Source organism: Lipotes vexillifer, unplaced genomic scaffold (genome assembly GCF_000442215.2).
Source record: "Lipotes vexillifer unplaced genomic scaffold, Lipotes_vexillifer_v1.1 scaffold1655, whole genome shotgun sequence".
NCBI classification, from domain to species: Eukaryota; Metazoa; Chordata; class Mammalia; order Artiodactyla; family Lipotidae; genus Lipotes; species Lipotes vexillifer.
The window spans coordinates 42,210-64,631 of record NW_006797028.1 but is presented as its reverse complement, the minus strand read 5'-3'; the positions used below and the strand labels follow the sequence as shown (position 1 = coordinate 64,631).

The window sequence follows — 22,422 nt, the reverse complement described above, 5'->3', positions numbered from 1 at the left end:
ATCAGAGGTGTAGCTGAAGTTTTGTGAATAAATATGCTTTTCAAGGAAAATGGCTTAGAAGCCTATTATGGACTGAACTGTATTCCCCTCTCCCTCAATTCAAATGATGAAGCCCCCCCGCTTCCGCCCCCAAATGTGACTGTGTTTGGAGATGTGTCCTTTAAAGAGGTAACTAGGTTAAATGAGGTCATGAGGGTGGGGCCCTGGTCTAGTAGGACTGATGCCTTATATGAAGAGGAAGAGACAGCAGGGCTGCATGCAAATAGAGGACACAGTGAGAAGGTGGCTGTCTGCAAGCCAAGGAGAGAGGCCTCAGGAGAAACCAGCCCTGTGGGCACTTTTATTTTAGACGTCCAGCCTCCAAAGCTGTAGGAAGATAAATGTCTGCTGTTTAAGCCACGAAGTCTGTGGCATCTTATCATGACTACCTGAGCTGACTCATACAAAGCCCAAGTACAGTTTCTAGGAAGAGACGTATTTTGAGGAGGCAGAGTGAGTGAAAAGCCACCAGAAGTCTGAGAATGCTGAGTCTGCACTGTGGTGAGCTATGAGGGTCAGTGACCTGGGTCAGAGGGTCTGGAATCCAGCCTTCACTCTGCAATGGATGGCACTATCTAACTTTGGGCAGACCTCTTAAGCTCTCAAAGCCCTAGATTCATAAAGTGGGCATGATAGTGTACATCTCCCTGATTATAGGAAGGTTTAAATAAGTTTCTATATTTCTGTAGCTATATTTACTTTGATATGTACATAAACAACTAAAAGCTTGTTCCTAAGCTGTGAAGCACTATGTAGATGTACATGAGTAATAGTGGCCTCCAGAAGTATAAAGCTGTAGAGTTCTGATAGCATCAATATTAAATGATCCTGCTTCTTTTAAGCTCATCTGTGTTTGTAGCCACACCATTAGCTCTCACTTCCTACTGCTGTCCAGGTATTATCCTGTTCAGCCATTTATTTTGTGTTAATGTATAGGCTGGAAACCAGGTAGTTATGGATGTTAGAATTTTGTCTACAACAAGAGTAAGCCGATTCCAAGGTGCAGCCTGAGGAGTGTCAGCCTGGATTAGAGTACCCAGTGTGTGCAGCTGTCTCTACTTATTGACTGTTTCATGAGTGGCTTAGCTGCCTGGGCAAAAGTTAGGTTTATGGAAGTGAGGTGTTATTCTGTGTTTGGTTTTATTCCAGGGCTCCTCTATTAAAGATGCATGTAGAAAACTTGGAAAATATTCAGGTGAAAGGTTTAAAGAGGTTAAATAATGTAGCTTTAAAAAGAAAACACCATGAAGAAAGCTGAATAGGCTTCTTCAGTCTCCCCACTAAGGAGAGCTGAAATATGCTTTCTGTATGATCTTCATTCTTAGAGATCTAGATTAGCTCTAAAAAAATATTTAACTGACATAAAGAATTGGAATGATAACTGTCACATTTTTTCTCTGTTGGTCTTTAAGAATGTGACAGCTTTTCACATCTTTGGAATGGCTTAGATGGCTTCTGATAGAATGGGAGTTTTTAAAAGGGAGAAAAACTACTGTACACAGAAATAATTTTTTTAAAAAAACTGACATAGCATATTGAATGCAGTAGGCATTTGTATTCATGTTTGCCGTCCAAACTCTATGAAAGTAATTGTGTATGTATAACACTGTTGTATTATCCAGAGAAGATAGTTTCATAAATCATTTACTGCCTACTGACGTGTTTCTATAATGCTAGTACACATGCTCAGTTTATTTTGGTTTTAAAATGTCTGTATAAGAAAAAAAGAACTAGCAGAGAATGTAAAGCAAACATGAATGTTACTCAACACTAAATATGCTGAAGAATACCATGAATTTCTTTTTTATGTGTCAAGCAAACCCCACCTCAAATAAACAAGCTAAAATGAAAGTTTAGATTTTCTGCATAGAAACATTGATGCAGATTTTATTTCACTTTTGCTTCTTATCCTAGAAAAGAATACCTGCCAGGGCTTTACCTAGCTGTACTTCAATTTATAATAAAAAAGATAGAAGTGTAGTTATTTATTTATTTGTTACAGATATCTTTTGAACATCGTGTGCAAAGCACCAAGCATGGCAGGCAGGAGGAATACTCTCCAAGTAGCCTTCAGCCCACTGAGTAGACATGAGAACACAGACTTATACAGACGGCTGTGTTGGAAAAAACAAATGAGGGAAGTGGTGGATCGGCTAATATATGTAATTAAGAGCCAATTTCACAATAAAATAATTAAAGTTATGTCTAATTAAGTAGAAAGAAACCTATATTTTCCAGTGATTTTGGATTAATTCAAGCCATTAAGAGTTTGGTGCATCTGAAAAAAGTGCTTTTATTTAACTAGCTGCTCACAAAGAGAAAAAAAAGAATAATTTTCTGGCACGTGCATCCCATCGTCATTGTCATTGTCATCCACCAATGACAAAAACCACAATCTTAAAACCACAATTTTAAAACTTAAAATTTGTTCTTTCAGATATTAAGCTCTATCAGCTCAGCATTTGCCCCTCTGCCCCTCTTTCTTGGGTTCAGTGTGAGCTCTGGGCCTTGTAGCAGGAGCTGCAGCGTCAGCGCCTCATCTACTGGTAGTCCTGATCTGTTCTGAGGTGCAGTCCACCGGGTGTCTAATTGTGCTGCCTCTTCTATCCAATGTCTTCACTTCAGAGTTCTGTATTTTTGGAGATATGATCCATCAGTTCTGCTTCCTGTTTACACGGCCACACAGCTTTCCCCAAGAACATTCCTTCCGTGACCATGACCGTGACCAGGATAGCTCCTGGGAGCCGCTTGCCATTTTTTACGGCCAGCTCTCTACCCTGTGCAGGAGGATATGGCAGTTCCTGCTGGGGCCAGGGAGGGTGGGGCTGACATCACAGCTGCACCGCCTCTGACCCCCCGCAGCGATTTCTGCTGTTTCCCCACTCCAGGCCCTCAGTGAGCATCACCCAGACAGAAAGGGGGGCAGGGTCTAGCGTTGTCCCCTCCACCCGCCGCAGCCCAGCCCTGGTTCTTGTTTCCCTTCCGTGAGCTCAGAGAGCCTAGTGGGCCTGGTGTGCAAGCAACCTGCTCGTCGGGTGTCCTTCCTTAGGGCTCTGCCCCACACCCGAACTTCTCCTGTCACCAGCTTAAGGGCCAAGAATTGCAAGTCTGTTCTCTGGTGCCTCCTGCTGACCTCAGTGGAGGAGGGTCATGGGGTTCAAGGACATAGGTCATTGTGTGTGGGGGAAACATTTCTGTTAATATTTCCCTTATCATCACAGGGAAAACAGTCCTGTGATCCCTCTGCGTGTCCCTTCAGGTTCCAGAAAGGAACAGAAAACGTACTCAGATAGGAGGCTGAAGGGATTGAATGAAGGGACTGCTTATAGAGTAGCTTGAAGAAAACCAATGGAGCCTTCAGGGCACCTGACCTAGTCTTAGTGAGAAACTGTTGCTCTCCTTTTTTCCGTAGGGACAAGAGGAATAGAAACCGTTCTGGGTGGAATGAAGCCCCACCCACCCCCTTCCAGGGCCCACTGACCTACTACTGATACTTCTCATTGTCTAAACCCAACTAGAGGTCAGACGACAAGGGAGCCCAAGGGAGGTGGTCCTTAGGCGTCAGCTTCCAGGGCACAGAACAGGCAGAGAAGGCTGGGGGATGAATGGGGTGGGTAAGGGGATGAAAATGGAAAATACGATCAGGGCAGAGAATATGATTAGAGCTCCCCCGAGTACACTCTTGATTTCAAGTACTGTATACTGTTTGTTGTACCCACTGACATAAACACACTGCCAGAATCTGAGGCTTGATATTTAGTTTTGAGAGTAGGGCTGGAAACAGAGGGGGCAGTAGCATGAAATAAATGAAGCAGGAAGTATAAAGAGACCACCTGGAACACTACCATGTTGATAAATTTATTTTTAAATGATTTGAGGAAACTTTGTTGTCTCTCTCTGTATTATGTGGTTTAAAATTATATATATAGATTTTTTTTTTCTGAAAATGAACTTAAAAGCCAATAAGAATCAATTTTTCTAGCTACCCTGCAAAGAAACAGTGTGAATTGATATATCCTCCTGGTGTAAAATATATGGGTATATTTTCTAATGTCCTTAGTAGATATGAGCCTTGCACTAATTTCTGTGTGTTATTACATTATATGTCTCACGATTCATTTATTCATTCATATGCCACATCCTGTTCTGCTTGCTTTTCAAACAGAAGCTTTTTTCAAAATCTGGTCCTGTAGAATTGTATCTATTTTTTTCCCCCTTGGTGCCAGATGTGAAAAGTATACAAACACAGCTGGATTAATACCCTCGTGCAGATGGTTTAGTTGGTACTTTGTTATATTAATATTACTGCCAGGATCTTGTAACGTATGTTGATGTAATTGCCACAATTGAAAAGGACTCAAATCTATTTTATGTCTCATGTATATTCGTTAGCAGAGAGTGGCCAATACAAACATGGCCAACTGCTTATGAGAAACTAAGATGCTAAAAAAATCCTCAGAAAGCAAATGACTAACAGAGCTGAGTAGTTCCTATTGCAGCTGACATAGATGATTAAGCTGTGGATATGAAGTTTATATAGAACCATGAGGATTAATTTGGACTGGGCCTTTTCTAGTTAACTGTCACAGCAATTAACTCATGGCTTCCTTTGCCATCGGTTTCTTCCCTGTTGAAAGCATGTTTAGACAAGTCATTTCAGAGGTCTGGAGATCTGCTTTATTTTCCAGATTAAGTTTTCGTTTGTTTGTTTTTTAAATGTGAGCATAATGGATTTGGAAAGTTAAGCCGGATGGTAAAGGATGCTTTCTGCCTAATTGCAGTAAATCCTTGGATAGTTAAAGATGCTCTGAGAATTTTCACTGTTTGCTTTTCTAGGTAAGAAAATACTAGTTTTCTTCTCCTTTTTTATTTTTCTTTTAGCCCTCAAGTTAGACAAACTTCTAAAATACATAAACTAATGGCCTTTCTGCTGGTTGCAGTAGGTGCATAAATGTTTGCAACTTGCAGTAGGTGCATAAATGTTTGCAACTTGAACACATTTAAATCTCTTTTAAGTTAACTCAGTTTTGCTTTGCCTCAGTGTCATTGACTCATAATAACCTGGTTTGCAGGAGGATGTGTATACATGTACGTTCTGAAGCCAGTTGTGCAGTAAGAAGTAACAGGCCTCAACTGCTTCATAAGTCTTTCTGAAGGGTCTAGAGTGTGGGCAGTCAGACAGCACCAAGAGATTTCAGAAGTTAAGGTAAAAGGAGGCTGGCAGAGGTCCTTACAGCCCACAGTGTCCAGGTGGGGGGAGCTGTGTGGTATGACTAGCGGACTGTGGACCCAGCCGCAGGAACGGAGCCTGGCTCCATTTACCCTTAGAAGGCGCTGTTCATGTGCTTCCTGGGAGAGTGTGGGCCACTGACTGGGATGCAGAGGAGATGCAGGGAACTAGGAACTGCACACTGACATGGACAGGGTAGGGATAGCCTGATTCTGTATTAAGGGCACCACAAGCCTTAACAGTTTTTGGTCTTTCTTTCTTACATCTTTTCCTTTCCTTTGCTCAAGTACTCCTTCTGTCTCCCCTCTTTGGTTTTTTGTTTTGTTTTGTTTTATTTATTTTTGTTTTTTATTTTATTTTTAATGATAAAAATCCCACACAGAAGCTTGTTCTATTGACAGTTTCTTTCATTCTTCCGAAATTGTAGTTTAATGGGCTATATCCTTTTAATTCATGATTCTATCTGGTAGCATTGGGACATGAGGGAATTAATGTATGGATACCCAACCCTAATTATAAAGCCCTCCTATGTAGTAAACTATCACTTCACTCCTCCATCATATATAATTCCTGCTTACCATAGAGCATCTCACAGGGAAACGTAAGATAAAAGAAAACATGTTTATGTGGAGCCCGTGATTTTCAGATTCTGGCAACTGCTTTAGGATCCATCTGTGTAAAAGTCAGAATTAAATCCAGGGGCAAATATGTGGTTGGGTAAATGGCCCCACCTTGCTCCAGGAAAATATGGATTTAGTGGATCTACGTTCCTGGGGTGGGAAGAGCAAGAAGAGAAAAGCAGGAAATGATTTGATTGCCCATAGCTCCTCCCCCTGGAGCTGCCCCAGTGGGACTAGTGTAGTATTTGCACTTTACACCTTTCATTTAACCGAAGTTGTTGGATGGTTAGTTAAGAGCATTAGACCAAATGAGAAAAAATCAAAAGTCAGATAAGTTCCATTCCATTTGGAGGGACAATGAAGGTGTCAATAAATCTGATTTCACTGATGGGGAAGATGATGGGTATGTTTCATGTATCAGATCGTAGGACCTGCTTTCTTCCGTGTTATGCTTTTTGCATAAATACAGACTAAATAATATCAATTACTCTGTGATATCAGTTGATTAACGTGTTTAAAATTCTGTCAAACCCAGTACAAATGGTGTGATTATAATAACTGAACTGATTCATTACTTTGGCCCTAAGTGGACACAGCCTGTACCTTCGTCTGGAAAGCTTCTGGGGGCAGAATGATCTGGGGGAAGAATGCCCCCGTGGATGCCGGTAGAGAGGGTGATTTGGAAGAGCTCCCTGATGCTGAGATGCACATGCACTGGCATAGCCTCATGATAGGAGGCTGCTTGCACGCTGATTCTCACACAGAGAGGGAAACTAACATGTCTTGTTTAAGATATTGTTTTCATCTTAATTTAACGATGCTTCTATTTCAGTTAGTTGCACATTAACTCAACCTATGTAGGACTGTGTATTAATAAACTTGTGTTACAAATTTAAAAGTAGAGGCAGAGATTTTGAGGGAATAGGCGAGCGTACTACAGTTTATGACAAAGAAAGCGCTACAGGCAGAGCCAGGCCTCGTCCAATGCTTTCCACGCACCTCAGCGATCTCCCTACTTCCATAGTCACAAGGGCAGGTGTGACAGGATGTGACTGGTTTTCTCCCTGCACCTGCAGCTAGCTTACTTACTTCCTTTCTTCCTTTTCTTACTCCACTGCTTTTAGAGAAAACTTAATGCAATAATTACACGGAGCAAGCGCATCTTATGATAAAATCAAATCACAACCTTGTGTTTCTTCTAGCTTTGTTCAGGGGTCAAGTCATTCCCGCACATCTATATGAAATCTCAACAGACTCTATGACCTTTTTTTCACTCTTAGGTAATAGACAGTCCTGTGGGCACTTGATGAAGCAAACACAGCCTCAATTTAGTAATGGTGATATTCAGGCCAAGATTTTAATCAAGCCCATAATTTTTATTTCTTGCCCAGTTCAGGCCAGAGGTCGTACTGGGCCTGACCTTGAGGAAGGTGATATTATCAGCCTCTGCCCTCTCCCTTGTTCACCCTCTTTCTTCTCTCAGGCCAGTCTCCAGAGGAGTTTGAGGGTTAGAGGGGATTTGAAGAAGCTCAAAGGGGTCTAGGAGGGAGGAGAGATGAGGCGGTGAGACAGAACTTAGGCCTCAGGCTCTCTGAACCTGACAGATGGTGTCAACTGATTCTCCTTCTCAGGGTTATTTCATGGTCTCCCAAGAGATCTGCACCTCTGGGGAGCTCTCTTCTGCATATCCCCTGGCTCCCAGTGGAAGCATCCGGCTGGCTGGGTGGCCACTTGGGATCTTACCTACCTGCCAAAAGAGGTGACGTTTGGCCTCTGACTGCTGGGCTCCTGCCACCTTCTAGGTGGCCCTGATGTCGAGAACCTAAGACTGTTGCATCAATCCCTCTGTCTTTCCACCTGGCCCTCATCTGGTCCCCAGATAACTTAACCTTCCGGTGTCTTCCCCAGCCCTGGCATATGGGTCCACTCCAGTGCACTCCTGAATCCTGCTGACACAGCCTGGGATAGCTTCCTCAGGTGTGAATCAGTCTGGGAGGCTGGCCCTCTGTGCCTCAGCTCTCTGACTGGTCCTGCGTGGAGCCAGTTCCTACCAGGCTGGAGGTGGAGGAGGAACAGCAGGAGGGAGGGTGCAGCCTCTCAGTGGGGCAGCAGCCTTGTCCTTCATAAACAAATTTTTGTAAATCTCCTTTTCCCTTTACTCTAGGTCTCCTTATATACCTTTGACTTGGCTGAGTGGTCCAAGAGTTGTCCAGAAGTTTTCATTTCTTTTATAAGTTATGAATATGGAGATCTGACTTTGGAATTCCAAATTTAAGTTTTTGTATTTTGGTGTCTTCATTTAAACTTCAATGTTAACACTCATTCTTTTCATCTTATGAATTAAAACTCTGGCCTTTTTGATTAAATACTCGTAAATTCAGGGCTGTCTCTCGCTTTTTATCCTTTTCCCCTTTTTCGTAGGGATGATAAGGCCAGAGGGCCTCACATATTGCTCTGACCTCAAGGAGAGAAGTCTGATTTCCTGGGGTCCTCTGCCTCACTGGCCTCCACCGAAGTGAGGGTGGGCAGCCCTGATCTTGTGGATCAGTTTCCTTCCTTGTGCATCTGTCGTTGAAGCTCATGAATATCTCACCCGGCCTTCCAGGCACCTGGTTTAAACATTCTTAGTTTTTCCAGCCAGGGACCCTGGGAGACGCTGGCTGACTCCCAGCCTGTTTGCGCTTCTCCTGGCTCATCTATCAGCTCCTTTCTTGCACCCTTGGGTCCACAGGTACCTCAGGAATGTCTGCGTAGACACTCCACGCGACCACACCTGTGTTGCTGCTCCCCACTGCGGGAAGGCGGTTTCTTTGGAGGCTCTTCCCTCCAGGAGTTCCCAGAAGGAATCAAGGACTTCGTCAGTGTACGTTCCTTTAACCAAACCTATCTGGGCATTTCTATTTACCACCTTCCCTATCTCTGTCTCTAACTAGGGAGTTGATACTTATGGGTTTGTGGAAGGCAGTGATGCTGCTTCTCATGTACCCACTGAGAATAATCTCTCACCACACGCCCTCCAATTATCCACCTTGGTTGAACACATCAGACTGATCCTCTTAAGGGCTTCGATATGATTCTCCATTCTTCTCACCTCCGAGGTTTCATGGAGTAAATTCTGTACCAGACTATTAAGGCTGCTGTAGACCCCGCAACATCTTAGGAATTCAAAGTCCAATCACTTGACCCTTTCTTTTCCTGGGATTTTCTTTATGTTCTCCGTTCCATACAGAGGCTCTGCCTGAGGGTCCAGTTTTTAAGGTAGAGTACTGAAGGGCATGAGAGGGGTAACAGTGAGAGAAGAATATTATCAGATAATATTTCAAAATATTCTCCTCTGTTACTACATTGCTTCTTGGTTGAGTAGTGGAATGTCTGAAAGATGGGTAAGTTGACAAATGACAAAATAACTAGCATGATGAAAAGAATTTTATCTGAGAGTGGCTGCTCACTTATTACAAAATGAGTCATCAAGTTTGTTCAATATCAGAACATCTTGTTTATCCTCAGTTTTTTTCTTTTCTTACCAAACCCCAATGCCAAACCATTTTTTTTCTTTTGTAACAGAAGACATGCCATTGGAGATTGCTGCCCTCTTATTGAATAAACTCAGGGAAACATAAAAGGCAAGCCTTTTTGAAGGTAAAGATGAAAAGTAGCTCTCTTAAAGCAGGGTCTTTTATCTTTTTACAGGACATTCCTCTGTCAGTCTAACTTTCAAAAACATCTTTCATCTTTGACTCAACAAGGCTCCTTCACCTGTCTTTCAAACAGGAGATTAACTGTACAGAAACGTGTGGGGTTGTGTTTGTTTCCTAGTGATTTTTGACACCTTCTCCCTAAAAGTCAGAGGGATAGTGGGCTGGGAATGGTGGGCAGGGGTGAGCAAAGAGTTGTAGGGTTGGAGAACATCACAATCCCTGCTGTACCCCCTTCCCCCCCCCCCCTTTTGCGATGTGTTCTGTTTGCATCTAGACCATCAGAGCTGATTTGTAGGTGTCAGTAACCAATACCAGTGAGAGGCTCCTTTGGGGCAAGTCCCTTTTGCTAATTGGTGCTGGACCTGGCAGATAGAAGATGCTGACAAACTGGTTAGGAAGAGGGTCTTTCAGACATAATTATGATCCTCTTGTGTACCTTAAACTGCATTTCAGTTTTCAGAAATCACCATGACTTTCTTGGCTTAGTTTATAACATAAGGTATGGTAACAACCCTTCATATTTTTCTATCCTTGAATTCTCAGATTCATGTTTTCTGTGTCGATGTCTCAGCAGATACTCAGCTGTTTTGCTGGCTTTCTGTTAAGTTTAGGGGAATCATCCATGGTGTACCTCCTTTCCTTTTAGTGTATAAAGTCATCCTAACATATCTGAATTTAGAAGAGCATATTTAATGTCTAATTCTATCAACTTTATTTTCACCAGAAGCTTTGCAAATGAGCATTTAACTCATCCAACTGACCAGATTAGTTTTATGTTCATTTTTAAATTTTTCCCCTCCCTTTTGTGATATTCCTAAGAAGTTGTTAATGTCCTTTCTGGGGAACTTACAGCCTGTCATTCTGTTATTTCATTGTCAGAAGTTTCCACTGTCCTTTTCTTTTCTTGTTAGGGCATAGTTGAAAAAAAAATTGAGGCAATTTGCAAGGAGGAAATTACCTTTAATGCTTTAAGTATAATACTTTTTGTTTTAAGCATTAATTTTTCATTTTGAAGATATGAGATCTTCTTTACTCTGAAAATGTATGGCGTTAATATTATCATAATATTAGTAACTCAACTGAAAACTAAATGAGGCATTAATATTTGTATCGCTTAATTCAACATGGTAGGATATAAAGGTATTGTTTGAAAAATCAAACTTAAAATAGGAATACAGTGTAATGTTTTAAATCAAGTACTTAAGTTATATTCAGAAGGAGAAAATTCTGATACTTTATGTTGGATTTATTTTTGTTTCCACAAAATGATTAACTCAATAAGAAGCCAGTCAACAGTGGAAAAGCTAATGGGCCCTTCTGTTTAATAAACGTATTCAATAAAGTCTTAGTAATCTGATATCTTGTGTTCAAACAAGCAAGCAAGCAAACAACTTTATTTGACCTGATCCAAGTTTGCTTAGACATAAAGCAATTTTTCAACATGCACAATTCTTGCATGTATAATGAGAGAGAAGGATGGTCTGTTGATATGGATTTGAGGACAAAGTGAAAGTCTTAGATTCTTCCTCTGAAAGCCACATGGCACATGTTTTAGGTGCTCAAGAATCTTGCTAGGACACATGGCACTAAAAAATATTTACACACCACAGCTCATCTAATCTGAAATGAAACTTTCTCAAAGCCCTAATTTCCAGCCTCAAAAGGAGGAAAAAATAAATCATAATCTTCCTAAATCCAGGTAGCTTATTCTGTTTTAATTGAAGAACTTAAATAAATATACAGTCAAATTCAGGGTTGCTGCTTTTCCTTTATTCTGTCCTCCTCCTTCAAAGTTATTTAAATTGGGAGGGGTCACCTTAGTGTCCTGCACCCACACAGAGGTGGCTGGCCTTGCCTGCCCTCCAGGTGAGATGCATGGTCCCTGGATGCTTTTCTCTTTACTCTGTAGTGGTGTAATGGGCTGAATTGTGTGCCCCAAAGTACCTCAGAGGGTGACCTTGTTTGGTGATAGGGTCTTTACAGAGATAATCAAGTTAAAAAGAGGTCATTAGGGTTGGCCCCAATTCAATATGACCTATGTTCTTATAAAAAGGGGGAAATTGGGCCCAGAAACAAACAAAGAAGGAAGTTGATGAGGAGACAACCATCTACAAGCCAAGGAAAGAGGCATGGAACAAAATTTCCCCCACAGGCTTCAGAAGGAGCCAACCCTGCCTACACTTTAATTTTGGATTTGGCCTCCAGAATTGTGAGACAACAAATTTCTGTTGTTGAAACCTCCCAGTTTGTGCTACTTTGTTACAGCAGCCCTAGCAAACTAATACTGTGGGGAACTTCCCTTTGCCACATCCTATACCCTCGCTTGTAGTAAACCTTGTGGACCACAATCCCCTTATGTCTCCATCTAACATGGCCTTGAAAGTGAAAAACATTGGATTTCACAATAGTACCATGGAAATGAGCTTCAGGAGCATGTTCTGAAAGTTAAAAACAACAACAAGGCCTTGTTCCTTTGTCCTCAGTGGGCTTTGCTTTCCTCTGAAGTAGCTGATAACTTAGCAGAAGTACATAGAAACAGACAATGGCAAGAATCCCAGGAATGATAAACACAGCAGATGTATGTAAACAGAATCATGGTGTAAGGGTATGATTTTCTCACAGTTTCCACAAGTCTGGGCATGGCTTAGTTGGGTCCTCTGATTAGGGTCGCAGGAAGCTGTGATCAAGGGTCATCTGGGGATCACAATACTCCTGTGAATATTGGATCCTCTTCCAAGCTCACATAGTTATTGGAGCAATTCATTTCTTTGTGGCTGTAGAACTCGTGGTGATTCCTTCTTCCAGCCCAGCAAGAGTGTCACACTCTCTCTTTTAGTCTCTGATCTGTAGACCTTCTTTCATAGAGCTCAACTGTAGGTTTCCTTTTGTAGGTCAGGCCCACCCAGGGTAAAACTCCCTTTTGCTTAACAAGTCAACCGACTAGGGACTTTAATTACACCTGAAGTAATTTAATTGCATCCCTTTTCCATATGACATTTCCTAAGCATGGGAGTGTCATCCATGTATTCACAGGTCCTGCTCATACTCACAGAGAAGGATTCATTATACAGAGTGTGCAGACCAGGAAGTGAGAATCTTGAGGCCATCTTAGCATTCTGCTTACCACTGGCAGTAGTAGAAGTTTTCCTCCTGTGGCTGTTAATTGCCATTAGATTGAGGGTAGGATGTGGGTAGCACAGTAGTTCTGTGTTACCTGGTTTGGAGTAGAGCCCACCCCCAGGCACAGAGGGGAACTGTGAGGTTGAGGCGTATTTTCAGTGCCTGGGTGAATTGGGCTTGAGCTGAGGGAAAGATTCTAGTTATACCAGGAGACCTGAGCACAGTTCAAGTCAGACAAAACCTGAGATATTTGACCTGGAAAATGTGGTGGGAAAATTGTGAGTCATGGAATGCTGGGCTTACCCCAAGCTCCTAGATCTCACTCAGCTTCTCTGAGGTTGCCAGCCTTTGAAATGATCAGCATGAGTTACCCCAGCTTAGCCACATATTCTACATCAACCATTTCTCTTTCATTTTTCATAATGAAAGCTAATTTTCCAATGTTCCGTTTCTTCACAAAATTTCTATTTATGATAGCCAAACATGTAGTAATTTGCTATCAATTTATCCCTCCCAGTTAATGATTTTGATTTGAATAGAGGTTTCCTGGAGTAAATAATATGAAACACAAAAGAATGATGCTAATGATGGGAATTATAGGAAAATAACCCTTAAATCAAGCCTTTTATTATGTTCAAGTCCGAGTCTGCTTGAATATGTAGTGCTTGCATTTCAAAGTCTCTGCTAAACAAATAATATCACCTACCTAAATCATGACTTATCAGAAAAGCCATAGCCTTTTATAATCATTTTCATCAATATATTCCATTAGCAAAAAAAAAAAAAAAAAATTCTTCTCAAAAAATATCTCCATTATATGCAGTGATTTTTTAACTATGGAGACATGCTACCTTTTTCCAATAAAAAAAAAAAAAAAAAAAAAAATTCTTCTCAAAAAATATCTCCATTATATGCAGTGATTTTTTAACTATGGAGACATGCTACCTTTACCACAAAGATAACATCAGAATTATGTCCCTCTAGAAGTTTATGGGTTTCTCAGTCTCCCTGGCTCATCTCCCAGGACAGAATCCTTTATATACAACACTCTTTGTGTCTCATAAACATTCTGTCATCATTTCTCAGAGTTTCAAAGATCTGGACCATTAGATGAAACAACCTCTGAGATGATCTAGAACAATTTGAGAGTTCATCTTAAATGCATCCAAGTTCTACCTTTATAACTGCTTTGACTATAGAATGAAGCAAGATTTGTATGTGTTAATCATTGTAGTTATTGTCACTGATTCTTTGTTTAGTAAGGGAAGGAGAATAGTTAAAAGTAATGGTTTTAGAATAAGAGAAACCTGGTTTCGAATCCAGGTATTTATCTTTGGGTAAATTTTGCAAATCTTTGAGCTTCGGTTTTTTCATCTCTAATGCTTGTTTCACAGAGTTGTTATGAAGTTAAAGATGAAAGAATGCGGGTAAAATGCTTGATCAGTTTAAAGGCCAGCTACTGGGCCAGATGTTAAAACAAACAAACAAACAAAGGACTCTCACTGCTACCTAGGAACTGACTTTACTATTTAATGCCTTATCATAGTCTTTCTAAAAGAGGGGATGTCATAGCAACCAGTCAGATCACACTGTCATACGTATTAAAAGTGTCTTCTTACTTTCAGGAAGGTCTAGTATTTTGTTTCCAGGAGAAATGGGTTAGAAGTTTATAGTCTTTGCTTATGAGTGATGATAATTCTGAATGATAAATTTTATTGGAGCAGTATTGTATGCATAATGTCAGTGGGCTTAAGATTGTATGAAAATAGGTTCAAAATGTTAGTTAAGTTTTAGGCAAAATATGAAGATGGAAAACACATGGTAAGGAATCTGGAGGTGGTAAGTGGCACAGGGGAATGATTGATTTCTAACAAAGGAAACATGGAGAATTAGGCTGACAGTTATAAAGAAAACTAAAAACAAAAATATTAAAAAGAACATCAAAAAAAGTTTTGAAAGGCAGTGGATTCAACAATTAGCCAGCAAGTAAATGTGGTAAAATCTATCCCTGGAAGTGGCAGTCTATAAATTTACAGTCTTGTTTAAAAAGGAAATTTCCCCTTCAGCCTCCTAACTTAACTTTAATATATGTCATTTTTAACCTTTAGCTATGCAGAGTAATCCCTCAAAAGCTTATTTTCACTCCCAAAGCCTGATGATGTGACGGCTGTGTGCTGCCAGGCTACACTTGTGCAGTCTTTGGTTGTGTGCTTCAAACCAGGGGATGGGAGCTCCTTCCCGTATATTTATATTTTACCCACCCACCCACTGATCAACCGTTTTATCATGTATCTGTCTCTTTCTCTTTCTATGTTTCTCTACAACCTCAGTGAGCATGCTTTGGTTTGGAAGTGGCACCCATCATGTCCACTTATACTCCTCTGGTAAAACTGATTCCTGAGCATACCCACAAATGCAAAGGAAGCTGGGAGATGTAGTCAGCTAGGTGCCCAGGAAAGGGGGGAAGCAGATTTTGATGATGTGCTAACACACACACACACACACACACACACACATGATGTTCTGGGCTCACACTGTACTTTCTCTGTATTGAACTTGGTATCAGGAAACCTGGTTCATTTTAGCAAGAACATATATTTAGAAACCAAGGTTTGGGTGTTAGGTGGACTCATTGCTATGGAAGTACTGATCTTCCCAGGCCCCTTCAGTGAACCAGCATGGATACTGATGCGCTAAAAAAAAAAGTTAAACATGTATACACAAAGCTACTCATAGAAGCATTGTTTATAGTTTTAAAAAACCTCTAATCAACCCAAATGTCCACCAGTAGGGTAATGATTGAATAAACTATGATTTATCCACACATGAGATGAAAAAGAATAAAGAAAATCTCAATTTAAAATTATGGAATGAATTCTAAGATGAATTATTAAGAGAAAAAAGAATTTTGCTGAAAATGTAAAAAAAGTGCTGATATAGAAGCTGCAGCAAGTTATCGAGAAGATCTAGTTAAGAAATTTATGGTGGTGGCTACACTAAACAACAGATTTTCAATGTAGAGAGAACAGTCTTATCTTGGAATAAGATGCCGTCTAGGACCTTAGGGAGGAGAAGTCAATGCCTGACTTCAAAGCTTCAAAGGACAGTCTCATTCTCTCGTTAGGGGCTAATGCACCTGGTGACTTTAAGTTGAAGCAAGTGCTCATTTGCCATTCCAAAACTCGTAGGGCTGTTAAGAATTATGCTTGATCTACGCTGTCTGTGCTCTATAAACAGCACAACAAAGCCTGGATAACAGCACATCTGTTTACAGTGTGGTTTATTGACTATTCTAAGTCCATCACGGAGACCTACACTCAGAAAAAAAGATAGCTGTCAAAATATTACTGTTCATTGACAATGCACCTGGTCACCCAAGAGCTCTGTTGGAGGTGTACAACAAGATTAATGTTGTATTAATGTTGTTTTCATGCCTGCTAACACAACATCAAGTCTGCAGTCCATGGATCAAGGAATAATTTCAACTTTCAAGTCTTATTTAAGACATAGTGATTCCTCTGATGGATCTGGGTAAAGTTGATTGAAAACTTTCTAGAAAGGATTCACCATTCAAGATGCCATGAAGAACATTCGTGATTCATGGGAAGAGCTCCAAATATGAACATTCACAGGAGTTTGGAAGAAGTTGATTCCATCCCTCATGGGTGACTTTGAGGGGTTCAAGAGTCAGTGAAGAAGACAACTGCAGATGTGGTAGAAACAGCAAGAGAACAAGAATCAGAAGTGGAGTCTGAAGGTGGAACTGAATTGCTGCAGCCTCGTGATAAATCTTTATGGATAAGGAGTGGCTTCTTGTGGATGAAGAAATAAAGTTGTTTCTTGAGATGGAATTTACTCCTGGTGAAGATACTGTGAAGATGGCTGAAGTGATAGTAGAAAATTTAGAATATTACCTAAACTTAGTTGAAAAAGCAGCAGCAGGTTTTGAGAAGATTGACTCCAATTTTGAAAGCAATTCCACTGTGGGTAAAATGCTATCAAACAGCACTGCATGCTACAGAGAAAAGGTTTATGAAGGAAGAGTCAAGCGATGGGGGCAGACATCACTGCTGCCTCATTTAAGACATTGCCACGGCCACCCGGCCTTCAGCAGCCACCACCCTGATCAGCCAGCAGCCGTCTACACGGAGGCAGGACCCTCCACCAGCAAAAAGATTACTACTACCTGAAGGCTCAGATGATGGTTAACATTTTTTAGCGCTAAAGTATTTGTAATTAACTTATATACATTCTTACACATAATTCTATTGTACACATAATAAACTACCATATTAACTTTTTTTAACATCTTTATTGGAGTATAATTGCTTTACATTGTTCTGTTAGTTTCTGCTGTATAACAAAGTGAATCAGCTATACGTATACATATATCCCCATATCTCCTCTTTCTCGTGTCTCCCTCCCACCCACCCTGTCCCACCCCTCTAGGTGGTCACAGAGCACCAAGCTGATCTCCCTGTTCTATGTAGCTGCTTCCCACTAGCTATCTGTTTTACATTTGGCAGTGTATATATGTCCATGCCACTCTCTCACTTCGTCCCAGCTTACCCTTCCCCATCCCCATGTCCTCATGTCCATTCTCTAGTAGGTCTGCATCTTTATTCCTGTCCTGCCCCTAGGTTTGTTAAAACCACTTTTTTTTTTTTTGTAGATTCCATATATATGTGTTAGCATACGATATTTGTTTTTCTCTTTCTGACTCACTTCACTCTGTATGACAGACACTAGGCCCATCCACCTCACTACAAAAAACTCAATTTTGTTTCTTTTTATGGCTGAGTAATATTCCACTGTATATATGTGCCACATCTTCTTCATCCATTCATCGATGATGGACCACTTAGGTTGCTTCCATCTCCTGGCTGTTGTAAATAGTGCTGCAGTGAACATTCTGGTACATCACTCTTTTTTTTTTTTTTTTTACATCTTTATTGGAGTATAATTGCTTTACAATGGTGTGTTAGTTTCTGCTTTATAACAAAGTGAATCAGTTATACATATACATATGTTCCCATGTCTCTTCCCTCTTGCGTCTCCCTCCCTCCCACCCCTCTAGGTGGTCACAAAGCACTGAGCTGATCTCCCTGTGCTATGCGGCTGCTTCCCACTAGCTATCTATTTTACGTTTGGTAGTGTATATATGTCCATGCCACTCTCTCACTTCCTCCCAGCTTACCCTTCCCCCTCCCCATATCCTCAAGTCCATTCTCTAGTAGGTCTGTGTCTTTATTCTGATCTTACCCCTGGGTTCTTCATGACATTTTTTTTTTCTTAGATTCCATATATATATGTGTTAGCATACAGTATTTGTCTTTCTCTTTCTGACTCACTTCACTCTGTATGACAGACTGTAGGTCATCCACCTCACTACATATAACTCAATTTCATTTCTTTTTATGGCTGAGTAATATTCCATTGCGAATATTTTGGTACATGACTCTTTTTGAATTATGGTTTTCTCAGGGTATATGCCCAGTAGTGGGATTGCTGGGTCATATGGTAGTTCTATTTTTAGTTTTTTTTCCCCGTGGCACGTGGGATCCTCCCGGACTGGGGCACGAACCCATGTCCCCTGCATCGGCAGGCGGACTCCCAACCACTGCGCCACCAGGGAAGCCCTATTTTTAGTTTTTTAAGGAACTTCCATACTGTTCTCCATAATGGCTGTATCAATTTACATTCCCACCAACAGTGCAAGAGGCTTCCCTTTTCTCCACACCCTCTCCAGCATTTACAGTTTGTAGATTTTTTGGTGATGGCCATTCTGACTGATGTGAGATGATACCTCATTGTAGTTTTGATTTGCATTTCTCTAATGATTAGTGATGTTGACCATCCCTTCATGTGACTGTTGGCAGTCTGTATATCTTATTTGGAGAAACGTCAGTTTAGGTCTTGTGCCCATTTTTGGATTGGGTTGTTTCTTTTTTTGATATTAAGCTACATGAGCTCCTTATATATTTTGGAGATTAATCCTGTGTCAGTTGCTTCATTGCAAATATTTTATCCCATTCTAAGGTTTCTCTTTTTGTCTTGTTCATGGTATCCTTTGCCGTGCGAAAGCTTTTAAGTTTCATTAGGTCCCATTTGTTTATTTTTGTTTTTATTTCCATTTCTTTAGGAGATGGGTCAAAAAAGATCTTGCTGTGATGTATGTCATAGAGTGTTCTGCGTATATTTTTCTCTAAGAGTTTTATAGTGTCTAACCTTACATTTAAGTCTTTAATCCATTTTGAGTTTATTTTTGTGTATGGTGTTAAGGAGTGTTCTAATTTCATTCTTTTACATGTAGCTGTCCAGTTTTCCCAGCACCACTTATTAAAGAGGCTGTCTTTTCTCCATTATATATTCTTACCTCTTTTGTCAAAGATAAGGTGACCATATGTGCCTGGGTTTATCTTTGGACTTTCTATCCTGTTCCATTGATCTATATTTCTGATTTTATGCCAGTACCATACTGTCTTGATTATTGTAGCTTTGTAGTATAGTCTGAAGTCAGGGAGCCTGAGCCCTCCAGCACTGTTTTTCTTTCTCAAGATTTTTTGGCTACTCGGGGTCTTTTGTGTTTCCATGCAAACTGTGAAATTTTTTGTTCTGGTTCTGTGAATAATGCCAGTGGTAGTTTGTTAGGGATTGCCTTGAATCTGTAAATTGCTTTGGGTGGTATAATCATTTTCACAATGTTGATTCTTCCAGTACAAGAACATGGTATATCTCTCCATCTGTTTGTATCGTCTTTAATTTCTTTCATCAGTGTGTTATAATTTTCTGTGTACAGGTATTTTGTCTCCTTAGGTAGGTTTACTCCTAGGTATTTTATTATTTTTTTGCAATGGTAAATGGGTGTGTTTCTTTATTTCTCTTTCAGATTTTTCATCATTAGTGTATAGGAATGCCAGAGATTTCTGTGCCTTAATTTTGTATCCTGCTACTTTACCAAATTCATTGATTAGCTATAGTAGTTTTCTGGTGGCATCTTTAGGGTTCTGTATGTGTAGTATCATGTCATCTGCAAATAGTGACAGTTTTACTTCTTTTTTTCCTATTTGGATTCCTTTTATTTCTTTTTCGTCTCTGATTGCTGTGGCTAAAACTTCCAAAACTATATTGAATAATAGTGGTGAGAGTGGAAAACCTTGTCTTGTTTCTGATCTTAGGGGAAATGGTTTCAGTTTTTCACCATTGTGAACGATGTTGGCTGTGGGTTTGTCATATGGCCTTTATTAAGTTGAGGTAAGTTCCCTCTATGCCTGCTTTCTGGAGAGTTCTTATCATTAATGGGTGTTGAATTTTGTTGAAAGCTTTTTCTGCATCTATTGAAATTATCATATAGTTTTTATCTTTCAGTTTGTTAATATGGTGTATCACATTGGTTGATTTGCATATATTGAAGAATCCTTGCCTTCGCAGGATAAAGCCCACTTGATCATGCTGTGTGATCCTTTTAATGTGCTGTTGGATTCTGTTTGTGAGCATTTTGTTGAGGATTTTTGCAACTGTGTTCATCAGTGATATTAGCCTATAGTTTTCTTTTTTTGTGACATCTTTGTCTCATTTTGGTATCAGGGTGATGGTGGCCTCATAGAATGAGTTTGGGAGTGTTCCTCCCTCTACTATATTTTGGAGGATTTTGATAAGGATAGGTGTTAGCTCTTCTCTAAACGTTTGATAGAATTAGCCTGTGAAGCCATCTGGTCCTGGGCTTTTGTTTGTTGGAAGATTTTTAATCACAGTTTCAATTTCAGTGCTTGTGATTGGTCTGCTTATATTTTCTATTTCTTCCTGGTTCAGTCTCAGGAGGTTTTGCTTTTCTATTAATGGGTCCATTTCTTCCAAGTTGTCCATTTTATTGGCATATAGTTGTTTGTAGTAATCTCTTATGAGCCTTTGTATATCTGCTGTGTCAGTTGTTACTTCTCCTCTTTCATTTCTAATTCTGTTGATTTGAGTCCTCTCCCTTTTTTTCTTCACGAGTCTGGCTAATGGTTTATCAATTTTGTTTATCTTCTCAGAGAACCTGCTTTTGGTTTTGTTGATCTTTGCTATCATTTCCTTCATTTCTTTTTCATTTATTTCTGATCTTTATGATTTCTTTCCTTCTGCTAACTTTGGGGTTGTTTTGTTCTTCTTTCTCTAATGGCTTTAGGTGTAAGATTAGGTTGTTAATTTGAGATTTTCTTGTTTCTTGAGGTAGAATTGTATTGCTCTAAACTTCCCTCTTAGAATTGCTTTTGCTGTGTCCCAAAGGTTTTGGGTGGTCGTGTTTCCATTGCCATTTGTTGATAGGTGTTTTTGATTTCCTCTTTGATTTCTTCAGTGACCTCTTGATTATTTAGTAGAGTATTGTTTATCCTTCATGTGTTTGTATTTTTTACAGTTTTTTTTCCTGGAATTGATATCTAGTCTCTTAGCGTTGTGGTTGGAAAAGATACTTGACATGATTTCAGTTTTCCTAAATTTACCAAGGCTTGATTTGTGACCCAAGATATGACCTATCCTGGAGAATGTTCCATGAGCACTTGAGAAGAAAGTGTATTCTGTTGTTTTTGGATGGAATGTCCTATAAATATCAATTAAGTCCATCTTGTTTAATGTGTCATTTAAAGCTTGTGTTTCCTTTTTTATTTTCATTTTGGCTGATCTGTCAGTTCGTGAAAGTGGGGTGTTAATGTCCCCTAGTATGATTGTGTTACTGTCGATTTCCCCTCTTATGGCTCTTAGCATTTGCCTTATGTATTGAGGTGCTCCTATGTTGGATGCATAAATGTTTACAATTGTTATGTCTTCTTCTTGGATTGATTCCTTGATCATTATGTAGTGTCCTTCTTTGTCTCTTGTAACATTCTTTATTTTAAAGTCTATTTTTTCTGATATGAAAATTGCTACTCCAGCTTTCTTTGGATTTCCATTTGTATGGACTATCTTTTTCCTTCCCCTCACTTTCAGTCTGTATGTGTCCCTGAAATGGGTCTGAAGTGGGTCTCTTGTAGACAGCATAATACGGGTCTTGTTTTTATATCTATTCAGCCAGTCTGTGTCTTTTGGTTGGATTATTTTATCCATTTACATTTAAGGTAATTATCGATATGTATGTTCCTATTACCATTTTCTTAATTGTTTTGGGTTTGTTATTGTAGGTCTTTTCCTCCTCTTGTGTTTCCTGACTAGAGTTGTAGCATTTGTTATAAAGCTGGATTGGTGGTGCTGAGTTCTCTTAGCTTTTGCTTATCTGTAAAGGTTTTAATTTCTCTGTCGAATTCTGAATGAGATCCTTGCTGGGTGGAGTAAACTTGACTGTAGGCTTTTCCCTTTCATCACTTTAAATATGTCCTGCCACTCCCTTCTGGCTTGTAGAGTTTCTGCTGAAAGATAAACTGTTAATGGCATGGGGATGCCCTTGTATGTTATTTGTTGCTTTTTCCTTCCTGTTATAATATTTTTTCTTTGTACTTAATTTTTGATAGTTTGATTAATATGTGTCTTGCCGTATTTCTTCTTGAATTTAACCTGTATGGGACTCTCTGCGCTTCCTGGACTTTTTTTTTTTTTTTTTTGCTGAAGGGAAGGTGACTCTGTTCAACAGTGGCCTCTCCCGCTGCAGAGCACAGGCTCCGGATGCGCAGGCTCAGCGGCCATGGCTCACAGGCCCAGCTCCTCCGCGGCATGTGGGATCTTCCCAGACTGGGGCACGAAC

At 40.1% G+C, this 22,422-nt stretch overlaps 1 protein-coding gene across 1 annotated transcript in view; it reads left to right on the top strand.

Annotated features, from left to right (window-relative positions):
• The window catches only part of LOC103083735 (E3 ubiquitin-protein ligase parkin-like), a 189,935-nt gene that overhangs the window by 147,719 nt on the left and 19,794 nt on the right, over window positions 1–22,422 (top strand). The window lies entirely within an intron of this gene.